The sequence below is a fragment of the Sciurus carolinensis genome, chromosome 11, assembly GCF_902686445.1.
Source record: "Sciurus carolinensis chromosome 11, mSciCar1.2, whole genome shotgun sequence".
Lineage (NCBI taxonomy): Eukaryota > Metazoa > Chordata > Mammalia > Rodentia > Sciuridae > Sciurus > Sciurus carolinensis.
Window position 1 is genome coordinate 124,928,484 of NC_062223.1, and position 19,811 is coordinate 124,948,294.

At 45.0% G+C, this 19,811-nt stretch overlaps 1 protein-coding gene across 5 annotated transcripts in view; it reads left to right on the forward strand.

Moving 5' to 3' along the window:
* Pknox2 (PBX/knotted 1 homeobox 2) overlaps positions 1-19,811 on the forward strand; it is a 268,028-nt gene that overhangs the window by 147,103 nt on the left and 101,114 nt on the right. The gene's annotated exons all lie outside the window — the stretch shown is intronic.

The window sequence follows — 19,811 nt, forward strand, 5'->3', positions numbered from 1 at the left end:
CCTTCCTTCCTTCCCTTTCTTTCTTTCTTTCTTTCTTTCTTTCTTTCTTTCTTTCTTTCTTTCAGCAAGTACATTCCAACCAGTGTTCAGTTGGTACCTGTTGAATTTTCATCAAACTTACCTTGATTTGTTTCATTCATGAAATGATTTTAAGCTCCATCTCTCTCACACACTTTGAATTTTATTTTAACAGTATAAATGTATACAAATCTCTATTCAACATCATCTTCTTGCTTTCTGCCTGTCACTCCTGCCTTACCAGCTCTTCCTCAATCTTTTTTCTCTTCAAACACATTAACTTATTCCCTTCAGTGTGTGGAATGATAAGCATACTTTCTTCAACATTATGCAGATCATTGGTAAAAATGCTCAACTTGAAGTACATAAATGGTTACTTCATGAAAACCTCCCTCCAGACTGAAATCAACTCCTCGGTACCAATTGGGGGCAATCACTCTTCTAGCTAAAAATTTATCTACCTGTTCTCCCATTCACGTACTTCTCTCTCCGACACAGAAGAATATCATGGAAGACTTTGTCATATTTCTTACTGAAATCAAAATAGTACTTTTTTTATCTAACAATCTAGGGATTCTGTTTTTTTAAAGGGCATTAAAGTTAGTTTGATGTGACTTTTTCAATGAAGCCATTTTGGTTCTTGTCTTTCCTTCTTGTTTTCATAAACAAGCCAATTTAGAATTTTTGTCAGCAATTAATGTCAAACAGATAGCTTCCAGAATCTGATGCTTGTCATGTTATGAAAGTAAGGATGACTTTTGCCTATATCTATTTCTAAACACTGTTCATTTTCATTGGTTCACAAATAGCTAACGGTAGTTCTACAATCCTACCTTCAAGTTCTTTGTACATGCTAGGATGTAATTTGCTGTCATCCTCAGCCTTGAGTTTATTTAAAGCTGTGTGATGTAGGTGGCCATCCCCTTACCTGTCTCAAACTTGAACCCCTTTAAAATCATTTTTCTGGTTTGATGATCATTGTCCTTGAAAACCACATAGCAAAGTAGGAGTTAAATCATTTGTTTTCCTTCTGTCATCTGGTAACCTCATATGTCTGTCCTGGGCTGTAGCTACCTCAATCCTTTATTATTATTATTACTTTCTGTTTTGCTGCAAGTATTGCTTTTTGAGAGAGGAGAGAGGGAATGTGTGTGGGTGTATGGGGGGAGGTGTTTTCAGACTTTAGTTCATTCTGGTCATTAGCCTTTTTGCTACAGTTCTGAGGGTTCTTTTATATTGCTTCTCAGTTATATGCCCCTCCCTCCATCTTTTGGACCAGTGCTTTTAAATCATTGTAGAACTCAGATTTGAAAAGGAAGATTCAGATGAAAGTGTGATGTCCACCACATTTCCCATTCCCACTAGAAAGACATGGGTTAAACCTTATGCTCTTAGCCAGTCCCACTTAGAAACACAGCTACCAACGAAATGCAAGCCAACCAATATGTTTTGATCACCTCTTACACTCAAGACAGTACCAGATACTGTGAGTGATACAAAAGTGAACCAGAATTGTTCCTGCCTTAGATTCCATGGAGGAGACAGACACACAAATTACTATAACCCTAGACAGAAAGAGACAAAGTTAGAATGCTAGAATATTCAAAGTACTGTGAGAACCCATAGAAGAAACTGTCTGTCTGGGAAGATCTGGGAAAGATTCATGAGGGAAGCGGCAGTTAAGTGGTGGCGGGAGACTGGGTAGGATGGCAGAAGTTGGAGATTCAGCAAAGTCTTTAAATTCCTTATGGAGGGCACAAAGGAAAAGACGCAAGATGGTGTTGGGGAACAGCAGGTAACTGTGTGGCTCTATCACATGGTGGACTGGGGGCAGAATAGCTGTGGACATCCCTTTCAACTCTCTGCTTGACTGCGTATCCCATCAAAAACTGGAGCACAAGCATCTTCAAATAAACCCATGAGCACCTCCTCTGAACCTCTTCTTCTATAATATTTTTAAAATTAAAAAATTTTTAAGAAATTTTATTGGTGCCTTATAATTATTAGTGGGATTCATTATGCTATATTCATACATACACATAATATAATTTGATCAATCTCATTCCCAGTACTTTCCTTTTCTCTCCCCTCCTCCTGCTCCTGATCTGCTTACTCTACTGATCTCCCTTCTATCATTATTATCATCATTATTATTTTAATTAGATACATTATCATTATATATATACATATATATATGTGAGATTCATTGTGGTATATTTGTACATGAATATAGCATCATTTGGTAGATTTCATTCCCCCCAAATTTTGACATTACTGCCCTTCCAATAAATTGAACACTGAGCTGAGAATAAAAGATCTGATCTGCACCATGTACAGTCAGAGGAATGAGAAGTTGTGCTCCATTTGTGTACAATGTGTCAAAATGCATTCTACTGTCCTGTATAACCAATTAGAACAAATTTAAAAGAAAGAAAGAGAAAGAATAAGAAAGAAAGAAAGAAAGAAAGAAAGAAAGAAAGAAAGAAAGAAAGAAAGAAAGAAAGAAAGAGAAGGAAAGAAAAAAGAAAGAAAGAAAGAAAGAAAGAAAGAGAAAGAAAGAAAGATAGATCTGAATCTAGGATCAAGCACTTTAGGTTGGATGAGTCCCTTAATTTCTCTGCATCTCTGTTTCTTCATCTGTAACATGAAGGAACAACTCCTGACCACCCTCCTTGCCTAGGAAGTGGTGAGGATTAAATGAGAAAGTGTGGAAGGCTCTGCTTCTTAAGTGGTGAAGTGCAATGTGGACATAAGAATGCTGTTCACCTGATCTGGCTCCCAGATCCATGCACCATGTGGTAAATGGCTTCCAAAGAAACAATGTTCCTTGCTCAGTGCCTGACAGTCGCTGTTAGTATAGTACCTAGTGGAGGTCAGGATCAGGAGCCAGAGCCAAAGGGAGTGTCCTGAAACAGGCTGGTTTTGAGACTGCCTTAGGAGCTTCCAGAGTTCACAGTGAGTGCCAGGTTCTGTGGGAAGTCTCCCTGCCCTGCCTCGGGAGAGCAGGCTACGAGGTGCAGCAGGGATGTTCTTTTGCACCTTTCCACGAAAGCCACTGCATGCAGAGAAAGGTGGTGTGGTGGGGCATGGGAGTGCAGGGACGGAAGGTGTTGCAGGTACCCTTGCACCCTCCCCACCTCCTGTCATGTGTCACACACACTGCAGGCACTCTGAGCACAAAGAGCAGAACTGCTACTTGACCTCAAAGACTGCCATTGGATAGGGGAGTTGTGCATGCCCATAATTACAACTTAGCAGTTGAGCAGCATCAAACAGTATGCTCAGGGCTATGGGAGGGCTGGGGTGGAGGTCACAATCTGCCGGAGGTAAGGATGCTCAGACAAGGCTTCTCTGGGAAGATCCTCTGAACTGAGTCCTCAAGAATGGCTAGTAGTCCCAGTACATAAGGCAGAAAGGGGGTTCCAGGAAGGGGGACAGCAGATACAAAAGCACAGAGGCATGAGAAAGCTCCTTGAGCTCAGGGGAAGGCGATGAGCAGAAAGTGGTTAGGAGGCAGGAAAGAGGCTGTGGAAGACACCAGGACCTACTGGGGCCTTGTGTGCCATATCATGTCCAGGGCAACAGGAAGCACAGGTAGTGGCATGGAAAAGAGACAATGTTAAGGTACATTTAAGAAAAACTATCAGCAAGTCACTGAAGTAGGAAAGAAGGAAGAAAAGGAAAAGAGGTTGAGGCTACCTTCAGCTTCCTTCTAGAGGACCTGCAATGATGATGGTGACTATCATCCAAGGGGAGGAAAGCAGGAGAAACAAACTCAGGAGAGTGGGCAGAATGTGTTTGGCGTGGTTGAGTTGGGGTGGGGGTTCAGAGAGATATCCAAATGGTATTCTATATCATTCAGTTTTGCATCTGAACTCCTCTGCCCAAGTAGAATTTATTTTTTTCTTCCAACTGACTTGGAAGCATCTCAGGGACAGAGAGTAGGTCTTACTCATCAATGCCCCCTGGAGGTATCCCTCCCATCCTCACAGACCTACTGCTGGATGGCAATGTGCTGGACAGCCAGAGGAGCACTCCATGGACTTGTTGATTGTGCTCCTTGTCCATAATGATATGTGACATCTCTTCTTTGATAGTGTGTCCAAGAACAGAATCCAGGAAAAGCATGTGTATCTCAGGGGCAGACACACCTGGTTTGAATCCTGGCTATGCCCTTTACTAACTGATACTGACCATCAAGACCTCTCTATATTTGTGCTGTCCAATACAATAGCCACTACACTCCTGTGTATTTAGATAAAAATAAAATTTGAACTAAAAATTCAGTGACTCAATCACACTATACACAATTGCAGAGCTCTAAAACCATGTGGCACTGATGCAATATTGGCAAGTGCAGAAAACATTTCCGTCATGGCAGAAAGTTCTATTTGACAGTGCTGGGCTAAGATGCAGACAGGTATCACTTCCTGCCTCATGAGCATGTGCCACCAAGATCCAAGTGTGTAAAGCACTGAGCACAATGGCTAGTGCACAGGAAAACCTCAGCAACCACTGACTGTCATTACTCTGAGTGAATGAGAATAACTGAGCCTTTAGAATGCAGCATCATTTATAAATTCCCTTGAGGATTTGGGGGCACAGGAGCCCTGTGAGTATGAGGAGAGGTGCTGAAGGGGCCACAGCATGTGGTTTAAGAATTTGGGGTTTCTCCAGAGAAAGAAGCATCTTAGGGACTTGAGTGACATGGTGATGATCTTGGAACACCTTCAGGGTGATGCCCTCACTGTGATGTCACTTACTCGTGATGTCACTGTGCTGGTTTGGATGTGCCTCTGGGTCCTGAGCTGTAGCAGATGGGCTGGAAACCCAGGATGGGCAGGGTGGGGGGAATTCTTGCTCAGAAGTCCATCTGCATCATAATATGGGAAAGACTTGGAGCTCGTGTCCAGATGGCCCCAGCAATTTCTCTCCCAGAGAGTGAGCTGCTTGCTTCTCTGTGTGCTTTTGCTCCTCTCTTGTTCCCTGCTTGTAAGTAAGTAAGATCCATTGCTGACCTGGAGTTAGCAGGTGGGGACAAGGGAGCTAATGGCTTCTTGCTTTAGCTCCTCCAGAGCTGAGTTCAATGCCCACAGCTGGCAAAGGAGGGGGCAATGCTGCTCCCACTCTGAGGTGCTGCTGAGAAGAACCCCCTTCTCAGGGGCCATCACAGAAGCCCTGCCTTCTCCACCACTTCCCTAGCCCTGTCTTGAGCAGGGCAATTCACCTGAGCCAAGAGACAGGAATTTTCCAAAGAGGATGGCTGTCGGTTTCCAACCCAACGGCAGTCCTGGCTGGACCCTGGATTACAGCCTGCACTGGGGAAAGGGAGAATACTCACTTTGAGTTGGGGAAGAGGGAGTGTGGTCAGGGAATTTGGGGGTAGCAGGAGACCCCAGGAAGGCTGGATTCTGGCCAGAGGGCTCTCTCTGCTCCTCTCTCCAGCCCTGACTAATGTCCCTCTCACCTCGCGAACAAGGGGCTGCACCAGGTTGTCTTCAGGCCTCTTGAGGCTCCCAGTTCTGCCACAGCATGTGCAGGGTGGACTGGGGGAAGGTGGGTTGCTGTTTCCTACCAGCTGAAACCTGCAGAGTGACAGGAGGATCGGCTCATCCCCAGCCCCTCTGCACAGCCCTCTCCTCCCCACCGCCTCCTTTTTCTCCTCCCTAGTAGGATGAATTGAGGCAGTGTGGAGAAATCCGAATAACTAATCAGAGTCCTCATTAACCCCCTGCCAGGATGCTCAAACATTCACTTTGCTGTTTGTGAAGCAGGGAAAAAAAAACTCCCTGCATTAAAATCGACGCGTTATTAATCCCTGTGCTCCTGACCTGGCGAGCCCCTCCACCATCCTGCCTGAGGCCCAGCGGCATGGAGTTTGCTACCTCAGGCACTTGGACTTTCTATTATTTATTGGTCCAGCACAGAGAGGCCTCCACACCAGGAGCAGGTTTGGAGCCAGCACAGGGGCAGCTGTTTTGTTTTTTCCCTGGCCAGAGCCTGCCTGAGGCTCTCTGCTCAGGCTCACATGGGGTTCAGCAGCCAGGCTGCTGCTGTGCTGGGGTTGGGGGCCAGACTAACGCCAGTGTATCTCTCTCCAGTCCGGAGAGGGTGAGTAGGCCCTGCTGCCCGCTTCAGATGAGTCAGCCAAGAGCTGTAGCTTTTCAGTCCAGTGGCGGACTGGGCTTAGAAAATCTCAGTATTGAGCCCAAGAGCTAACTTTCAGCACACCTGGGGCCACAGTGCCCCTAGTGGCCTCCCTGGAACCACCCCCCACCCAAGGCTTAAAGCTCTTCTCTGGCTCTGCACCCCAGGCAGATGTCCCCACATTGTAGATCCTCTGCCTAAGAGCAGGAATCCACAGTCTTCATTATGCACCTGCCCTGGTTTCCAGAACAGTGGTGTTCAGACACATAAAGCACAGATCCTCTTCTTAAGGAGACTGTATGGAAGTGGGGACGAGATATCCACATAAAGAAGACACTAATATGACAGCAAGTAAGGAAAGGAAAGAAGGGAGAAAGACAGGAAAGGAGGAAGGAGGGAGGGAGGAAGGGTCTTGGTCCATTTTCTGCTGCAATAGTGAAATACCATGGACTGTGTACTTCATAAAAATAGAAGTTTACTTGTCTCACTGTTCTAGAGTTTGGAAAACCCAAGAAAGAGAGTCCCATCTGGTGAGGACCTTCTTGCTGTGGCATAACATGGTAGAAGGGCCAGTGAACACAATGGAGATAGAGAAAAATCAGTGGTGTTGCCTGTTTGAGGGACCAAAGACCCTGGTGGCTGGAGGGCAAAGAGTGAGACGGGTGAGTCTGGGAGGTGGATAGGGCCAGACTGCATCTGAACTTTGAGGCCATCTGAAGGATTTGGGTGCCGATCTCAAGAGGAATGGGAAACCAGTGATGTGTTAGAAGGTATGGGGGTGTAGTAGAATGAGATTTGCACTTCAAAAAGATATCTCAGGCAGTTTAGTAGAGAACAGATGGGCAGTGCCAAGAATGTTAAATGGGTCATCTGTCCCTTGCTATTTCCTATCTCCCACTTTAGTGAGCTGAAGTCTATAGAATGTGCCGGGGGCTTAAGAAGGGAGATACATATCTAAATTCTGATCACCCAGTATCCAGATTCAGCTAAGAACTCAAAAAATAAACCATCATCCTTGAATTGGCACCTCTCCTTTCCTAACATGGCAGGCTGTCATTACCACTTTAACCATTTTAAGTCCAGCATTTTGAGGCATAGGGGACCCTAGAGAACAAGGGATGTGCCCCAGCCCCTGTGAAACCAGGTGCCAGGAGAGTGCAGTAGCTGAGAGAATGGATTGCAGGGCTGGGCGAAGGAGATGGTGGGCTGCAGGGGAGCAGGGAAGCAGAAAGGTGGGGTTACCCCAGGTGCACCTGACACATCGGTGCAATCCAGACATGTAAGTGCAATGGCAGAAACACAGCACACAACCTCCATGGGCTGCAAGCTCCTTTATAGTGAGGCAATGGCTCCTCTGCTCTTCCTTATTCCACCTTGCTGGTCATGTAATAGGCAAGAGCTCTACCACTGAGCTGCATTCCCAGTTCTTTTTATTTTATTTTGAGAGAGGGTCTGGCTAAATCACCAACGTTGACCTTGAACTTGCAATCCTTCTGCCTCGGCCTCCTGAGTAACTAAGTAACACAGTCCTGCATCACCATGCCCAACTCTGTCTTGCTACTCTTAAAGAAAGTGTTTGTGTCTAGTTTAGACTTCCTTCTTTTACTTCATCAAGTTTTTTTGGGAGGTGTGGGGTACCAGGGTTTGAATCCAAGGGTACTTAACCACTGAGCCACATCTCCAGCCCTTTTTAATTGTTTATTTAGAGATAGGGTCTAAGTTGCTTAAAACCTGGTTAAGTTGCTGAGGCTAACTTCAAACCTGTGATCCTCCTGCCTCAGCCTCCTGAGTCACTGTGGTTACAGGTGTGAGCCACCACACCTGACTATTTGAACAAATATTAATTGAGCATATTCTCTGTACAAGGACACTCTAAAAGTCAAAAACTCCCTCCACTGTCCTTGCCTTTCAGCATGCTACCTTCTAAGGAAAGCTGGGGATGTAAACATTTCATCCCTAGAAGGCAGAATGAAATTGGTACTCAGTGTAAGGCGACCATATGACCTGTTTTGCCAGGGACAGTCTCAGTTGAAACCTGTAGTCACTGTGTAATTAGTAATCATGCTCTCTTTCACTCTCAAAATTATTCCAGTGTGGGTGATAAATTATGTGGTCACTCTAACAGTGTGCATGGCTATTAAGAGCAATTCTTTATAGGAATTCAGGAGGCATCTCAGAATAAGTAATGTTTGAGCTGAGTCCTTGAGGAATGAGCTGCATTTCAGCTAGAGAATGGAGAGAGTCACCTGAAGTAACAACAAGTGAAGTGGGGGAACTGGGGTGTGGGGTCCATATAGAAGAGGTGGGTAACTGATCTGTAATCTAGACCAGAGTCAGCAAACTTCTGTAAAGGTCCAGACTAAATACTTAAGGTTTTGTGTTGCACTGTTCAACTTATCCACTGTAGTAAAGAATGGTCACAGACAATTGTCAACAAATGGGTGTGACTGTGTTCCAATAAAACTTTATTTACAAAAACAGCTGAAGTTTTGACCCCTAAGTATATGCCTAATATAGCAAAATACTTCAGGTTGGGTGATTTATAAACAACGGGAATGTATTTCTCAAAGCTCTGGAGTCTGGGAAGTCCAAGAACATGATGTCAGCAGATTTAGTGTCTGGTGAGAATTTCTCCCCCATCAAAGGCGGCTTCGATGTATCCTCACATGTTGAAAGTGCCAGGGATCCTCCTTCAACCTCTTATAAGGGTACTAATGCCATTCATGAGGACAGAGCCTTCATGACTTAATCACTTCTCAAAAAGCAACATCTCTTCACACCACTACAATGGGATTGGGTTTCAACATTAATTTTGGAGGGGCACATTCAGACCATGGCAGTGTAATTTGCCACCCCTTGGTACTTGAAGGAGGGTCCTAAGAGATAAACCTTAGAAGTTAGGTAGGAGACACATAATGGAAGTTCTTAACTATGTCTGCTAAAAATGTTATCTTATTTTAGAAAAAAATTTTTTGTGAATAAAAATGGATCATCCAAGGTTCTAAGATTTATTGTTGGGGTACTGGAGAAAAGTGGGGAGCCACAATAAGAGGACTGACTTGGGGCCTGAGCCCTTTCTTGGAGGCACGTCCATCCTTCCAGAATCATCCCTATTTTTCTATACTCCCCTCCCATACCCGTGTCTCTCAGTCATTCTAAGGGTGCCAAGAAACCTCAACCTCTCTTAAGAATACACAGTGACAAGGAACTGTCCTCTGCCTTTCCCATGGTTTGAAGGCAATTAATGACCCCCTTGCTCTGTGTGCCCCAACCAGGGCCAGTCTCCTCCATGAAAAGGTTTAATCCTAACAACCCAACAGATCCTCGGCTTCTTTCCTCCTAGAACTCCCCATGGTCTCTGGTGCCTTTGGTGCTTAAGCATTGTAGTGGAAGCTTGGCTGCAGAGTTGGAAGAGGAAGCAGTTAGTCATCTGCGCCACCATTGTGGCCCCCAAGCCCTTCAGAATGAGCAGGCACCTTTCCATTGAACATCCCAATAGGTCAACTTGAGATTCCCCCCACATTGCAGAAAACCCAGCTCCCGAAGATTCTAGGACAGGAAGGGTGCTTGCATTTATTCCCCTAGTCACATCTTCCCCCAAGATCCTGTCCCAAGAAAACGTCCCACCCGCCTTTCGCTGTCTGTTCTGTGGGGCCTCCTTCATTCTTCCCGGGTGACTTTCCCCATTTGTGGATGTGTTCCTTCTCTTCCTGCCACAGAGTTGTGGCATGTGTATAGGTTTACTGAAAACATGAAACAGACTCTTCCAGGACTTACATAGGCACAAAATTTAAGGGGACACCCAAAAACTTAGTAATCAAGTAAAATAATATTGTAATGCAAGTTTTTAAAGATAAAAATTAATAACAAAATACATGATATGAAAAATAAGAAATTGTTAAATTTTTTGATTGATGAACAATAATTGTACATATTTTAGGGCACAATGTACTCTTTCTTTCCCTTCCTTCCTCTCTCTCTCTCTCTCTCTGTCTATCTTTCTCTCTCTTTCTTTCTTCTTTCCCAGGGATTAAACCCAGAGGCACTTTACCACTGAGCTACATCCTCAGCCCTTTTATTTTTTATGTTGAGACAGGATCCTGCTAAGTTGCGTAGGGCCTCAGCCTCCTGAACCACTGGGATTACAAGCACACACCACCATGCCTGGCTGACATTGTGCATTTTATTTATATATCTTGGTTATTATCGCTAATGCTCCTCACCCCCACTGTCACCAGAATGCAAGCCTTCGGAATGTTGGGATTTTGATCACGTCTGTTCACAATTGTGAACAGTTCTGGGCACATAGCAGGCACTAAATAAACATCTGTTGAATGAGTGAATAACAATTTAATTCTCTCTTCTTTCATCTTTCCCCTTTCAGATTGGGCCTCTCCTTTAATAGCCAAAAGAGGGTTAAATCTTCTTCTTTCTTTTAAGAATGAGCCATCTGTTCTGTACCTCTTCCCTAGACCATGTGAAAAGCCAGCAGAAGGTTTTAAATTAGTTATTATTTAACAAGTCTGACATAGGCAGTAGGAAAAAATATTTTTCAGTGGAAACTCCAGGGTTTTTGGGTTGTGTTGTGTCATTTGTTTTTTGAATAGGGAGTGATTTCACGTCAACTTGAATCAATAGTGATTATTTTTGTGACCTTAACTAAGGCACTTGAGTCTCCATTTTGATTATTCTGTCTGTATAATGGGTGGATTAATTCCAGTACTACCAAACTCACAGTTACTGTGAATAAAATAAAAACTTAATGGACGTGGCTGGTCATGCTTTGGGATGTAAAAGTCCTCTTATAGACTCAGAAGCATATAAAGTCTTATTAACACTGGGCAAGGTGGACTCTGATGCAGACCATAGTAAAAGTGACCATTCACTCCTAGCTTTCTCATTTTATAGATGGGAAAACTGAGGCCCAGAGCTGTGAGGTATTGACACAAGGGAGCTGTGGATGGAAGCCAGTTGTCCTGGCTCCCAGTGTAGTTTTGGGCCTTTCTAAGTTTTCAGGTGCTGATAAGAACAGGGATCCTGGGCTCTGCCGTGAACCCTAGTCAAAATCTCCCAGGCTCGAAGGGCAGTCCCAACATTCAGGTATCCTTGCAAATCCCAAACAGCCTGAGGCAGGAGGCATTTTAAATGAAATCCTTTTACCATCACCATCCCTTCCAATTCTGAGATCCATTTCTGAGTGGCATCTGAATGAGAATTTTATAGACATTTCATTTCCCTTCCTTGCGATCCTTCCTTTGCTGTCCTCAGGAGCAGGCACAGGGTGTAAATCTTCCTGAGTGGGAGCTGTGCCTTGGGCGGCAGGTCATCAGATTGGCACCATCTCCATGTGAATGAAGTGTGATCAACAGGAGGGAGCAGGGTCCTGAGAAGGGCAGGAGGCACAGAAAGATGAATTTCTTCAATGCCATGCTTCCTGTGCGTTCCTTAATGACTGAAATTTGCACGTGTGGGGAAAATTGCAATTTCCCCTGGAAGGCATGGAAGGGAAAGTCAGGGCCATCAGACTGTTTTGCAAGTGGGCGTGTCCCTGGGCCTTGTATCCATCTGACTTGGAATCTCTGGTTTCTTACTGTGTGTGGCCTTGACCATGAACATGAATTGGAAACTGTGCCTTTGTGTGTCTGTGATAGTGTTTCTGGGATTATGTGTGTGTGTGTTGTCCTCACTCTGTCTTTGTGACTATATATAGATCAATGTGAGTTTCTTTAAAAAATATATATTTCTCATTTCCTGCATAAATTACTTCATGTAAAAGGCCATCCAGAGCTCAGTTCCTAGCATCCCTTTTCAATAAAGCAATATTATCAGAGCCTGGTCCCAAAACTAGTCCCAGGAGAGGCTTTTCCTAGATTCTTTGTCAAACGAAATGTCATCGACTCACCAGATGATGAGAAGAAAAATTCTTCTTGTTTATTTCCCAAGTGAGGCAGAACAGAAGCAGCTCAGCCTCTTGACATCTCCTCTCTGGCTAGTTGAGCAGGTGGGCAGATGGGCAGGTGGGCAGATGCCAGGGAGCTGAGCCAAGGAGGCCACAATAAAACTCCTGGATTCTGCTCTCTCACTTCAGTCCTCAATTAGCTTTGTGATTGTGGACACGTCACTTAACTTTTCTAACCTCAGTTTTCCCTTTTGCAAAGTGGGACTAATCATACCTATTTCATAGTATTGTTGTAAGAATTGATACCAAATTAGATAAGAGAGTTCACACGTGCAGTGTGTCATATGCCTTGCATGTCCTCTGCTATACATTTGCTTACCCCTTCATCAAACAATTATTTATTGAACATCTAAAACATACAAAATACAAAATACATATTAAGCTCTGGGGAGATGTATGGGTTTGAAATTCCATCTAGGATTTTATAATCTAGTGGGGTAGACAGACTGTATTTGGACAATCACAGTTTGGTGGAATAAGTGCTAAGAGAATAAGCTCTAAGCTGCCAGGATCATCCTACGGCTGCCATGCGGAGGGAAGAGCAGGGTTGCAGAGAGAGGGCTTAGAAGGCTGCTGCTGAGCTAAGGTGTGACAGAGGAGATGGAGGGGAGGGAAAGGTAGCTCACAGCAGCTGGGGTGGGGACAGAAAAAGAACAGTTAGTTGGTACCAGGATGCATTACATCTTCTGCTTCTGGCTGTCTTGGGATCCCCTGTCATCCAGCAGCCTAGTTGGAGAAGGGAGCAGGGGCTCAGAGGTTGGAAGGTCTGATTGCTGGGGAAAGGAATGGGAGGAGACTGGGGTAAGGAAGGTAGGAACAAGCAGGGCTCTGCATATTTTCAATAGCAAAGTCTTCTGATGGGGTTGAAGTTTTCCCCAAGAAAGAAAATCCTGCTGGGCAAGTAAAAGGGCTTCTTCAAAGTAGGGGGCTGCTTTAGGCTGAGCTAAAAGGCACACTTACTTTCCATGATAGATTCCCGATCACCATTCTCTCCCCTTAGCCTGTTTCTCCAGACAGAATCTTTGTGTCTCATCATACTCTGGCTGGGTCTTTTGAATGCTTTTGGCATTCCTGCTTATCCATTCCCCCATTTTGTCAACACATGGAACCTGAGGCTAGGCCACAGATGTTAGTACAAAGCGGGAGTACCCAGTCCTTGCTCTCCGGAAGCTTGGAGCTTCATGGAAGGACACATATAGAAAAAGAGGGTCATAACTGAGTGATGCAGCCCATAGTTCATGGCCAAGAACTTTGGACTTTATTATAGAAGTATGGTCCTAATTATTGGGGGATCAGAAAGGAGGGAATGATTACCCTATATGGGGAAGGGTGGCTGTTAGAAAAAACTTTGGAGAGCTGAAGGATGAGTAGGATTTCACTACATAAGATCTGAACATATGATTACTACAATCATTACCATTATCTTTTATGACAGTAGTCACCATTTATTAAAGACTGTCTATGTCACTGCAGAGCTCTTTGCTATATGCTAAGCATATCGTGTATGTAATGCAAAATCAAAGAATCTTGAGAAACATCGTATGTTAGGAATTACTGTTCCAATCTCACAAAATAGGAAAACAAATTCTATAAGACATACAGGTCACACAGTGAGGAAGACAGGGACCTAGTGTTCGAATCCAAGTTTGATTGACCTCACTTCCCTATGCCACATTCACCAAGTCACTAATATTTAGTGCAGGAAGCATCTGATAAAATCCACAGTGCAGTCAAAAGCTCTCAACTCAGGAACATATTGAAACAGAGAGAAATACAAGGTCTTTGACAATGAATAATAATAACTAAGTAGGCAAACTCTCAACTCAACTGATTCGGCATTGATCTGATTCCTCTCCACGTGACGAGAATGATACTTCCGATGATCTACATGGGCATAGAACAAATCTAGCATGTGTGAAGAACAGAAGAAATAAAAACACAGGTCTTATCCTCAAAAGTTTGTGATATGTTGGGCTGGGGTTGTGGCTCTGTGGTAGAACACTTACCTCGCATGTATGAGGCACTAGGTTTGATCCTCACACCTCATAAAAGAACAATAAACAAAATAAAGTTATTGTGTTTATCTACAACTAAAAATTTTTTTTTTTAAAGTTTGTGATAGGGGCTGGGGAGATAGCTCAGTTGGTAAAGTACTTGCCTTGCAAGCACAAGGCCATGGGTTCGATTCCCAGCACCACCCAAAAAAAAAAAAAAAAAAAAAAAAAAGTTTGTGATAACATTGAGGAGATTTAGTTTAACACAAAGAGCAGAAGATCAGAAAATGGAGTAAGATTAAGGACCATCATAGTGGGGAGAGTGTGAGAGGAAGATCTTGCAACTGCAGAGAGGTGGCCTTTGTGGGTAGGATAGGAGCCGGATGCACAGAGGAAAGGGGAGCACAAGGCCATCCAGAGGGGCGACAGAGAGCTCAGACATGGTGTGTGCTTAGTGTTGGGACCATGGCAGCCTGGCACAGCTGGAGTAAAGGTTCAAATTAGAAAGTAGCAGGGGATTGGGTAAGAGAGGTAGGTTCAGAGTGATTAGGAAGAAGAATGGAGGTGAAGAAATTTTTGGATTTTTATCTTCTGAGGTCCTGGCAAGCCATTTTAGACTTTTATGCAGAAGACAAACAGTTTAAACCAGTCTGTGTGTTAATTAGCTTTTAAGGAGCCCCTTTCCTCCTAGAGGATTGGAGCCTGGGCTCTGGGAGGTCAGTTTTGTTGCCCTGGTGAAATTCTATGCTTTCCTAGGGATGATGGTTGAGTTCAATAGCTGATCAAGAGTCATCAGAGAACAGGATGGAAGAATGTCTCACCGCCAGGCCCAGCTTCTGTTTACTGATGACGATGATGAAGGTCAATGATAACGATGTTGATGAAACAGAATTCAGACAGACTGGTGGAGGATTTTGTCCAAGGTCACAGAGCACAGCTTGTGGCAAAGCAGGTACTAACCAACGTGCCTCCTTAGCTCGCTCACCCCAGCAAGGGCATGAGAGGAGGCTCAGGACTCTCGCAGATGCCCAGCATTGGGGAAGTGGCCTGGAGAGTCCTTAGAGGAAAACCGCATTGCCATTGCTATGTTTATGGACAAAGAGATCCTTGGGTGGGCTCCAGAGTGAGAACAGCTTCTTCCAAGGCCCTTGGACCAATCGGGACAAAGACCTTGGCACTTTTTGCTCCTGGGGAAGATAACAGGTTGGAGCAACTTTCCTAAAGTTGTTTGGGCCATAAGTGGTTTGGGCCTCTGGCCACAGATTCTAGAAACTCAGTCTTCATGGCTGTCCTACACATCTGTAAAAGGTCTAAGTGCATGTGGCCAAGCAGGCAAAGGCATTCTTTAGGGAAGCCTGCCCAGCCCATCAGAGGGTGCCCAGGAAAATGAACTTGGACGGGCAGGGAGGGGCCTGATCCAAGCTAAAGAGTTAAGAGTGGAGCCCCTCCATTTCTTGGGTGGGAGTAGGGACAAAAGGGACTTTATCTTCAATCTGAAGATCCTGCTTCTTTCTTGTCCCCTGAAACATCTGGGTTATCCCATCAGGTCACTCAGGACCTGGTCCTTCTGTCTGCCTCCAATGGCCTGGACCTGCACATCAGTCTGTCAAGTAGACTCAAGTCTAACCCCAGGACAGGGCAGCATTGTTGAAGGCTTCCTGTTAGCCTCTCAGAGGAGAAGGACTTTGTATGGTGGTGGGGTCTCCCCCCACCCCCACCCCTGTCTAAAAAGGTGCACCCAGGCTTCCCTCTTCCAGAGCACTGAGTAGGAAGGACGGACGCCACCCATTGGCAGTCCCCCGACTCCCACCAATCCCGAACTGTCTTTCATTCTGCTCTGTGCTTCTGACATGTGCGTTGCCCTCCTTATGCTCAGAGGAATCGCTGGCAGTGACAGAAAGGAGATTAGAGGCTGTATTTCTGCCTTGAAGCTTTCTCCAGGCTGTAAGGAAACAAGTGGAACTTGCTAGATGTCAGTTCTGGGAAAGGAGAAATCTATGTATATTGTAGCCCTGAAGCAGCGCCCTGCGTGGGGGCATGCTGGTGTCACCTCTGATCGTCCTTCCTCTCGCTAATGTGCATTTTATTAATCCCTGAGTGAGAAGCGGGTTGGTTTCTCTTCCCTAACACTGGTGTGATTCCTCTCTGAGGAGTCCCAGCTCTTCCATGCTGTCTCAGGGGTGAGAACCGGCAGAAGTGCGGTCAGAGCAGAAAGTCAGGGCATGTGACTGAAGCAGGACAGCAGAAGGGAGTTCTAGCCCCTTAGAGCCACAAAGAGCAAGACAAGAGACACAGGCTGAAGGACAAAGGAAGCAGGCAGGGCTTCCTCCCTTCCCAATCCCTGTCACTGGCCCTTGCCATTGCAGACTTCAGCAAAGGAGGGAATGGTGGGGCCAACAAGCAGCATGATGTGCATATGGCAGGTGACAATTATTTCCTTTCCATCTCCCCAACTCAACTGTGAGCACCTTGAGGACAGGGAGAGAGAAAAAGAGAAGGTGTGTGTGTGTGTGTGTGTGTGAGAGAGAGAGAGAGAGAGAGAGAGAGAGAGAGAGAGAGAGAGAGAGAGAGAGAGAGAGATCGATCTTTGGATCCTTAGGCTCTGGTACATAATAGATTCTTCATACACTAGGGCTAAATTGAGGCTGTTTGCCCCTTTCCAGAAGAGAGGAGAGGGGGGAATGGTAGAATGCCACCCCAAAACATCTCTCTCATCTGCCATATTTCCAGACAGCCAGAAAGCCAGGTAGGGGAGGCTGACATTAGCAGAGCTCCTAGGAATGGCCCACCTGCCCTCAGGGCACACCCACCTCTGCCTTTCCTTCAGGGAGTCCAACATTGCTGTAGCACTCACAACTGCAAGTACTGTCTTTGGAATGGTAAGAAATGCAAGAACAAAGAGAATGGGGAAGGTTGGAAGAACAAAATATCTAATCAGAAGATACACCAGCTTGGTGGCAGTCTTCCTAGGCAAGTCCTGAACTTGACTTTCCTAAACCTTGTTATCCACATCTACAAAATGGAAACAACTGCCTGGCAAGGAAAAAGGCATTTCTCATATGCTGCTAATAGGATATAAATGGGTGTGACCTTCTCGCAAGTAATTTGTAAAAATTCCTTAAAATGAACATACCTTTGGACTTGGCAAGTTCACATCTAAAAACTTACCCTAGAAAAATGATCAAGCCTGGAGCAAAAATCAGCTACAAGAATGGTTATTATTGACTTATAATAGCCAAAACTGGAAACAAAGCAATGTATGATGAATATTTGGCTCCTTAGAGTATATCCATAAACGCAATGCCACACAGCCATTAAAATTATCATATATATTTCCCTCACGTGAAAATTATTTATGATGTGTTGCCAAATATGAAAGGTTAGTTACTGAACACTATAGTACAGCACTATTTTTAAGAGTCTTACTTCAAATGTTAACTGTGGTTATCTTCATGTTGTAGTATTACAACTAACTTAACTTTTCTCCTCTTGTTAATCTATTCTCTACAATAAGCATGTTTTTTTGTTTTTTTTGGGTTTTTTTTTTTGTGGTGCTGGGGATTGAACTCAGGGCCTTGTGCTTGCAAGGCAAGCACTCTACCAACTGAGCTATCTCCCCAGCCCAAGCATGTTATTTTTTAAAGGTACTAAAAATTATTGTGTTAAAATGCCTCTTTTTAAAGTTTAAGAATTAAAGAACATGAACAGGTGCTTTGTAAACTAAAAAATTATACAGAGATGGGAGATTAGGAATTCTGCCCACTAGGAGCTTATAGTTTGGAAAGGGATGACAGACACATAAGATTAACCAGGGCATGAGGTGGAGCGTGGCAAGAACTTTCAGAGGTCAAACAGCATGTTACTTGGAAACACAGAGAAGGAAAAATTCCTTCTGGTTATAGAGGAAGCTGCCAGACTGTTTGAGTTGAATATTGAAGAACGACTGGGGTCTTATCAGGTAGAAATAGAGAGTTGGAGCAGACTGAGCTGCAGAAAGTTGTGGGACAGGTGTGGAGAGTGGTTGTGTTTGGATGGTGGACAGGGAGCCTCCTGGCACAGGGTGGAAGATGAATCAGAAAGGTAACCACAGGCACTCAGAAGGATGTACTTGGTCTAATACAGTCAAGCGCCTTTTAAGAGCAAGGAGGCACGGAAAATCCTGGAGCCCACTGTGACCCAGCTGTAAGTCCATGAAGGACAGTGAGTACTCACTGCTGGGCTGGCCATGCCTGGTGTGTTTGGGGTCCTTGGTGAGCGTGGATACTGTCACCTGCCTGGGAAGCTCAGTCTGGAAGCCACCATGTGAAGATGTGCTGGAAGACTGATGGTGGGGAGAAAGAGAATCTGGGGCCACCACACCAGGGAGGAGCTCCCTTTCCAGATTGTGCCATTAGGAATGGAAAGTAGAAAAGATGATCTTCAACCCTGACTAGAAAGGGATGAGAAGTGATGGTGAAATGAGAAGTGAAAATTAGGTGGGGCGTGGAGGAGGGAAGAGTCAGACACCTCTCCTAGGTTTACGGTCTGTATGGACAGAGGAGTCCTCACAGAGTTCAAAGACAAGGGAGGAGGAGCAGAATGCAGGGAGTGAAACAGAAGTAATTTGGCACTTACAGTGCCCACTCTCTCCATTGGTCCTGATCTGTTTGGTTTCTACACATGGCCAAAGCAGGCAGTCCCTGGAGGGACTGTAAGTATGTCTCAACATTCTTCATCTCCTCTTGGGAGGAGTTTGGGGTGTGGCAAAGGGAAGGGGGGTTTCTTTAAATCCAGAGAGCATTCGTTAATGGAAATGCATGAGCTCCCCTCTCTACCCTTGGAGCTGCTCTCAGTATGTCCCATCCTTCTAGAACACCCCAGCTTCCTCTCTCCTGAGACTGGAATTCAAAACTTCCTTAGGATTCTGGATGCTATCGCCCTACCACCTTCACCTCCCTAGCAGCGCGTGCACTTGTGTGTGTGCATACACACACACACACACACACAGGGTGGGAAAGCCTTGTTGCCCAGGCAGATGTCTACATTTCCATTTCCCAACTGCAGCTCCCAGTGTGGGCTACTGCTTTGCTCCTCCTGTTGTCATGTCACTAGTTAATTACATTCTTTACTGAGGTGCAAATGTGTTTTTACAGGGAGACTAAGATGGTGTTAACTAGGAAGGAACTGTTAATGTTAAAGATGCATTTGCCTCTGGTGAAGGACTGGGATTCTGGGCTGGAGATGCTGCCCACTGCTGCCCTCAAAGTATAGTCCGGGTCCCAAAGCAGCTCCCCACTCCAGTGACCCTGCCATCCTGGCTCCAAGCACAGCCTCTTTGGAGTCAAATTAGCAACTGGTCCACAAGGAAAAGTTGGTGATACTCTTAGGGAAAAGTCCAGCCAGACTTTATGACAGGGCTGACCAACCAACCTCCATATGCAAAGCACCTTGGTTGAGTGCAATTATTGAGAAACAAAATTAATTCACTTTAATCTAAAACTAAGTAAGTTGTGCAGCTAAAGCTACTTTGGGGCCTCAGCTCATCCTCTACTTCTGGCCAGTTCCTCTCTGCTACCCTCAAGCACCCTTCCTACCCACAATGCACCTCACCACTCTCCCTCCAAACCCCCAGCCAAAGCCTGCCATTCATCATGTAGATTGCAAGCTCATCTGCATACCTGAAAGAGCTATCACTGCTGCCCCTTCCTCTGAGT